Below are 8107 nucleotides of genomic sequence, written 5' to 3' on the forward strand. Positions count from 1 at the left end.
AGCTCTCTAAATAGTGACTTACAGGAAATTACAGCCAACAAAATCACCGTTATGCCTCCTCATTTGATCCACCAAATGCGCCCATAATGCCTTCATAACCTTCCAAAGATTGAGGCAGTTGCCACCATGAAGCTTTGTCGTTGGGTAAACCTCCCGATTTGACAAGATATTCCACCAAGGAAGGTTGTGTAACACCTTCTCTCTAGTGTCCAACACCTTTTCCTATACATACTCAAACATACCTTCCTCATTCATTGGAGGTAACTCATCTTGTACTTTCATTATGGGTCCCATATATGCTTTCAATTAAGAGACATGAAACACATCATGTATTCATGTGGTTGTCAGTACCAATAGCTTATAAGCTACTTGCTCAACCCTTCTCTCAATCTTATATGGACCATAGTACCCATGAGCCAATTTGGTGTTTGTATTACCCTTGAGAGATGCATATCTTGATTTTAGTATGCGCAAAACCACCCGATCACACACATTGAATTCCAAAAATCTCCTATGGGCATCGGAATATTGCTTTTACTTCTTTAAGAATTCTTCAAATTTTTCCTTGCTTGGTTGTATGAGAGTTTGCACTTGTTTCCCCACCTCATGTCTCTACATTTTGGACAATCTATACGACAGCTTATTAATAGGCCTAACATTAGGCTCAAGCTCTATCCCATGATCAATGTCTCTCTTCGGTGTGGTAAACATTTAGGCATGTTGAATACATCTTTGTATTCATCCAATAACTTTTGCATGTCCTTATGCACTCCCTTCTTGATGACATCATTTCTCTCATCTTTGCAAAACTGTAATACATATAAGTAACCCGTCTTCTTGAGCTCTCATAAAGTTGAGTGGAATTGATCAAAGTAGGCTTTGGTGTGTTCACTCCATCAATGTAATGCTCCATTCACCATGCATAAACTGCATAAATCCTTGTTTCAAATTCATAGTGAAAGAACCAAGACTTGAGAGCTAATCACACCCAATAACCATGTCCATGGGTCCCATATCAAGAACAAGAAAATCAACTTTACATGTATACTCCTTTGAGATCTCCAAACTTATATCTTGACACATCATTATGCAATCCATTTTAGCCCCATTTGCCACTTCATGGAAAGTTTCCAAAGGTATGGGATGTAATTTGAGACCTCACAATGACTTCTTTCTCACAAAGCTATGTGTACTTCCACTGTGTACTTCCACTATCCACAAAAACATGAGCCACTCTTCCATTAACTTTAGCCTTAAACCTTAAAGTGCTTGCACCCTTGCATCCCGCATAAGAATCATGCGACAAGATACACAAAGTTAGCTTCATGCTTGCATCCTCAAAAGTACACATAGGCATTCCATCATCATACTCTTGCCAAGCCTCTTGCAGTGCCACTGAGATCAAAAGGAAATTTCCCCTCAAGAACATGATCATCATCACTTTCCAAGCATTCATTGCAATCGTCAAAAGCCTTGTTACCATCTCCAAGATCATCTTCAATAGCATCAACCAATACCATGTTAATGGTGATATTCATGGCTTTGCAAGTTTTAAAATGATCCTTGTTCCAGTTTTCACCACATTTGTAGGAAAGCCCCTTATTCCTCGACTCATTAATACGATCTTCATAAACTTGCTTTTTTTGACACAGCCATTGGATGGCTTTCCATCCCCACTTGAAGCTTTAGAAGGATTTGACCCAATATGAAACTTGTCTTGGCACCACCACCATAGATGATTGGATATCTAGGCATGGTGGGAGTTGAAGAAGCACCTCTTGCAAACTTCCCAAAATTTGGGGCATTCAAATCAACCCTATCTCCACTTCTTGTCAACTCTCTATATGCATATTTGTCTTCATAGATCTCGGCATACATAATAGCTTCTTGGACGTTATTAGGCCTTTGTTCTCTTACATCCACCCCAATGGTTGGTTTGAGACCCTTGAAGTATTTAAGCATCTTAAACTTCTCACTCAATCCATCTCCATAAGAATAAGCTTCAAGAACTTTTGTTGTGTAGTCCTTGACTTTGCCAAACCCTTGCTCCAAGTCATCCCAGTCACCAATCAACTTGTCATTCCTCAACTTAAAAGTAAAGGCATTTTGCATGGCCCTAAATCCAAGAATCCTCTCGAGTTCATGTGGAAGAGATGATGGTTTAATAAATTCCACCAAAATGTCAGGAGTAACTATGTTATCCTGATGATCCATAGTTTTTCATATTCTACTGACATGAAAAATAAAATGTACTCGAGAGCTCTCCCGCAACTCAAGTTTGTATGCTACGCTACCAATCTGCTTGAAGGATTTTAAATGGACTGCAATATCTCAGAGAAATCTTTTGACACTTTCCCGTCTTGAGAGACTCCGACTTCGCTCAAGGACTTTCAAGAAAACAAAGTCACCCTCTTTAAAGGTCACTTCCCTACAGCTCTTGTGAGCATATGTTTTTGTAGGATCTTGTGCATTACGAATGCTATCTCTTGTTACTTTTACCATATCTTGCCTATCCTCAAGGAAATCCTGGACAAATTGAATTTTCTCTTTCTCTAGCACTACGGCTATAGGAGATCTCGGCTAGAAACCATACATCAACATGAATGGGCTAAATCCAGTCGCGTCACCAAATGTTTTGAACCATTATAAGCAAATTCCAATAGTGGCAAGTTTTCCTCCCAAATTACTTGCTTTTTACTGACATACGCTTGCATCATGTCTTCTAGCTTGTGGTTGAGTCTTTTTGTCAACCCCCATTAGAATGTGGATGGTTAGTCGTACTCATACTCAAAGTAGTATCCAACTTTTTGAAGACTTTCCTCTAAAAGGGGCTATGGAACTTCCTATCTCTATTAGAAACTATATCTATAGCTTGTAAAGATATTTGATATAAACAATTTAGCTAGCTCAGGAGTTGTTATCTCCTTTCTAGTAGGAGTAAACTTGGCCATTTTAGCCAACTTATCTACCACCACCCAAACCAAATCATATCCTCAACTCAATTTAGGTAACCCGATAAAAAACCCATGGAAATACTCTCCCACTTTCCTTTAGGAATATTCAATGGGTGGAGCAAGCCTCCTACTTTGAGACGCTCATGCTTATCAACCTCGCACTTCTTGCATTTCAGCATGAAGTCTTGGACGTCAAACTAGGCCAGCACTTACACTATCATGACTTTTAATAAGAATTCGGAACCGAAAGTCACCAATAGATAATACACAAAATCTACCTTTGTAAAGAAAGTACCCATCATCAATAGAGAAGTTCCCAAACCTTCCCCTCGTTGAACTTTATCGGTTGTGAAGGATCCACCCTCAAGCTCTCCGTTTCAGTACATAACCCAAGAGACCCGTCTAGTCTCTCCGGACTAGAACTTCCTCTTCTTCTTGCAAAAACCTCGGTTAATCACTCCAAATGAGCACTCCTTTTTTACAAGGAAGGTAATGGCTACTAGCAAGTGTGCACGCGTATAGTAAGCCAAACCTCTGAATAAGATGGATCATGCTCACACAAACCACGTAGTAAATCCAAAAACTTGTTCTTGAATATGGTGAAGCTCAACTCGTTTGCCATTAGCATGCGACTCAGCGCATCCGCTACTATGTTAAATTTACCTCTTTGGTAACGAAGTTGAACGTCAAACTCTTGTAGGATCTCCGCCCACCTTTCTTTTCTACCTTTCAACTCATTTTAACTTGAAAACCATTAGTACGTAGACACTATGGGAAGATCATAGTCCTGTTTTAACAGATCAGCTAAGAACTAAAGGTATAACTATTCGTTGGAAGGATCTATAAACCAAGCAGTTTTGAGAAACTCAACATTGCAATTGAAGCTACACCTACCTTGAGTATAGTGGACCCTAATGAACTGTTTGTCATAGAAATATACGCTAGTGGGGAAGCCGTTGGGGCACTTTTAATGTAAGGGAGATGCCGAGTTACATTTGAAAGCAAAAAACTTGACTGTGCCCAGCATAACTACTCCACCTATGAGCGTGAGTTACTTGCAATAGTTCATGCACTTAAAAAGTGAAAACATTATTTATATGGTGCTACTTTTGAGTTCTATACAGACCATGAAATCTTGTTACCATTATTTACAGTCTCGTTTTCAGCCTTGGATTTTTTCAAGTTTTGCTCACATGCAGAGAAAACAGGGTTCACAAAATAGGGGTCGTCCAAGGCCATTGGAATTCATTGTTTCATCTACGAAAACATTATTCACCATTGTTTCATCTACAAAAACAAAATTATGCAAAAGCTTACAAATATATACCTGTTGAATCTCGTCAAGCTCGTAGACACGGCACAACTCCATGGACGATATCAAAAGCGTAGCTAGCACATCATTCTCACCACACAAAGTAATGCATCTACCCTCATGCATGAACTCTAGGTTGCTATCCTCGTAACTACGATGCAGGGTAGGGCCCAAGTTATACAACCACTCCCCGCCAAGATAAACATATGACCTAACTAAATGCATGACCTGAAATTCAAGCGTAGCCTCATGGCCCTGCATAGCAAGTGGCACTCCTCCCAAAACCATCGTGTCTCAAACAGTTTTGTCATAACCATTAGCAAGTGAAACTATGTACTTATGGTCACTCTTGGTCTCACACAACTTCAATTTTTTGACTAATTAAAAGTTGTGACATTATCATAGACAGCCACCAAGATGAGGGAGGAGACAACTTTTCTACCTAACCATAGAGGAATTGTGCATAAGAATCCACACTATCAGGCTTATGTAGTGGCCTACCTGCCCACACTTACCCGGTCGTCCACGGTCCTTCAACCCAAGCGCCTCACCCCTGAATCTCGGCAATCGGGCCGATTTCTCTCTGGTGATTGGGCTCCATGTGCAATCAAGCCCTGTGTAGCCAATTAGAAGCTACGTGACACCATCCCTCGTCTCCAATAACTCCACCGGGCAGTTTTGTCAGCTCCGTCATCACCAACTCCATGGCCTCAACAATCATCGCCTCTATGGAATCCTTTGAGCTTTCTGGTCGTCATCGTCGCCAAAGCCCTACAACCCCTCCAATCCCACTGGCCTTCATCAGCATCGATGCTCTCCACCATGCTCCCCCACTCCACCGATCGCCACACTAGCGTAGATCGCCTCTATGGACTCCTCCGAGCTCTGTGGATGTTGTCATCGTCGCCAGAGCCCTACGACGCCTCCAATCCCACTGGCCTTCATCACCATCAATGCTCTCGGACGTGCTCCCCCACTCCACCGATCGCCACACTATCACCACCAATGACCTCTCTGATCACCACGCTAACTTGAGAGGTTATATGCAATGCAAAGTAGTCGACGGTGAGAAAAAGGTAGTGAACGACGACTAGTCCTTGGTGAGTATACTTTTTAACAGAGAGAAACCCCCACCTCCCTCCTCCATCTCCTTTCTTCACATATCTACCTCTAGGTGAGCAGAGGCCAAGCGACAACTGGCAAAGTCATCTACAATTTTTTTTCAAAAGATGAAAATCAATAGTTGAATTGGCAGCCAATAGATCAGTTCCTCGTGTTCTCTACCACAGTGTTCATAGAAGGGCATAGAGACCAAGCTTTCACTATAGCCTATAGATCTAGGAAGCTTGTTGTCATAGCTTTATCCCCAATTTAGAACTTGAACACTCAATGGGATGCCACACACACATACTTTTTTTATTAATGATGAAACCTCAATGCGCGGTGAAAACCTACGAAGAAATATGCATCGTACAACGGTGAGTCCAAAAAGGACACCACATCATGGCTCTCAATTTTTCCCCTTTTTTCCAAGAAGAAAGCTTTTCTTGGCTATGTGAAAGCCAATGAACGAGCAAGAGCCGCAATCCAATGTATGTTTTCAATCCTCAACAAATTCCCTCACAGCATGTCATGGCCATTCCATGTCACACGCTATAATACTTTCTTCCAGGCTTGAATAAGGTGAGTGTTGTACAAGCAACCAGGTATCTTTCCAACAAAACAACCAAACACCACCTCAAAGTGTGTATTAGTCGAATCACCAAAGCCCGAGGATCTCATCCGGACACACATGGCTGCTAGCATCCATGACCAAGGTAGCCACCGCGCTGCGAAATTTGACAACAAAGTAGCTTTCCGTGCAAGGACATGTATATGTATGTTGAGGATGTTCAGTACATAGCTTTGCCATTGACAATAACCTGAGTGCTTTCTTATGGTGCTTTGATTTCCAAAAGATCTCTAATATTTCCAACATAAAGGTATAATCCGATCATGCAACCAAAACAAAAGAGGTAAAAAGAACTGAATATATGCGATGAGTATGGATTGCACTATTCTCAAGTGCACATGCAGAGGCCAAGTGGCAAGCTTCCAATAGTACAACTTCCCTTTTATTCGTTGTAATATCCAATCTACCTGTGGATTAGCAGTAGTGTTCCATGCTAGCGGATATCCCAAGTGATGCACAATTTTTGAAGGCTCAATTATTTGCCGTGGCCATATATGAGCATACCAAGCTTCAATTTTCATTGGTAAGAGTTTGGATTTTCTAAAATTGACTTTGAGGCCTGTCAGACATGTGCAAAGGTCAAGTGCTGCCATTACGAACTTGAGATCATCCGAATCATTTCTAGGCACAAAGAAGGAATCATCTACAATACATGTCTCACAAATTGTTCACATGATGGCAAAACCAACCCATGCAAAGTATGCATGGCGAGAAGGTGACTCATATGTAAAAGCAGTGTATGGCATATAGTAACTTACTCAAGGGACAACCTTGGCATTCCAATTTGCCTAAGCTCCATGCATCTGTGAGTTCTCCATCCACAACGCCCGATGCCCATACGGTGCATAGTTTCTGCCACGAAGTCCCATTGGACTGTGTCAAAGGCCTTTTCAATATCTACTTGCAATAGAAGCGCGTCTTATGTTTTTGGCATACTCAATGCCATTCTATGCATTCACAATGTTGTTTATGATGTGTCTGTGAGGCACAAACCCATATTGCACCGGATGTAAACCCATACAAAGAGAGTCCTTGAGGCGGTTAACTACCATTTTTGCAACCAATAGCATGAGTGTGATGGGTCTCCAATCTGCAAAAGACTCACACAAGCTCTTTTTTGTAAAGAGTTTTAATATTCCGTCTTTTCAGGAGGAAGGCAATTCCCAATTTTTCTTATCATATATAGCAACACCACTTTCAATTGGTCCCAAAATTGCACAAAGAATTCCATTGTTAGTCCATCCCAACTGGGGGCTTTCCATCACACCATGTCGTGCAAAGCCTGCTGTAATTTTACTTCGGCAAAGGACATTTCCATAGTACTCGAATGATCTAAGGACAGAATTGGTTGTACATGAAACAACAAGGCTTCCCTAGCACCTGCATTTGGAGTGTATGTAGATGCAAGGCAACGAAGAGGACAACAAAGTGAGCATTGTTCTTATTTTGTGGAAGTCCATCTTCGTTTGTCCACTTTACACTCTTAATGTTATCTTTCTGTTGGGAATGGTGGAGCTTTTGAAAGAATTGTTTAGAGGAGCAGCCTTTGTCCCGCAAGCCTGACTCTCACTTTCCATTTTTCTCACACACATGTATATATGTGAGCATAGGTATACAAACATATACATATTATTACATTTATTTATACATTATTCAAATTATATTTATATATCTTGTGAAGTAACTAAAAGTTTTGAGTTTGCTCAAACCAATGAAAGTACTCCGAAAGTGGTGTGGTAGTGAATGTTTTTTTTAAGAATCTTAACTGTCTCAAGGACTTCACTCTAGTTTATCTTGATATATCTACCTTCCCAAGACTCATAATTTGAGGCAGGTAAGGGGGTAAAGGGATTGACTTTGGTTTATGATAGGCAATAGCTTGAAACTAACACTATAGAAATTTCGCTCTTAAGTTAACACTATACTCAATAACAAACTCTCACAATCCACCAAGCAAAAGTGCAAAATCAAAAAAACTACAATCAAACAAACAAGACGATGTAGAACTACAAAAACGAAGCACATTTTCCACTTTTCAACTCTCTTGGCTTACCCTAACATAATAATCTTAGGAGTTGGCCTCATTTCACAATTCCTCACTTGGGTTCC

The sequence above is a fragment of the Cibotium barometz genome, chromosome 16 (genome assembly GCF_041138505.1).
Source record: "Cibotium barometz isolate CiBa-2024 chromosome 16, ASM4113850v1, whole genome shotgun sequence".
In the NCBI taxonomy this organism is placed as follows: Eukaryota; Viridiplantae; Streptophyta; class Polypodiopsida; order Cyatheales; family Cibotiaceae; genus Cibotium; species Cibotium barometz.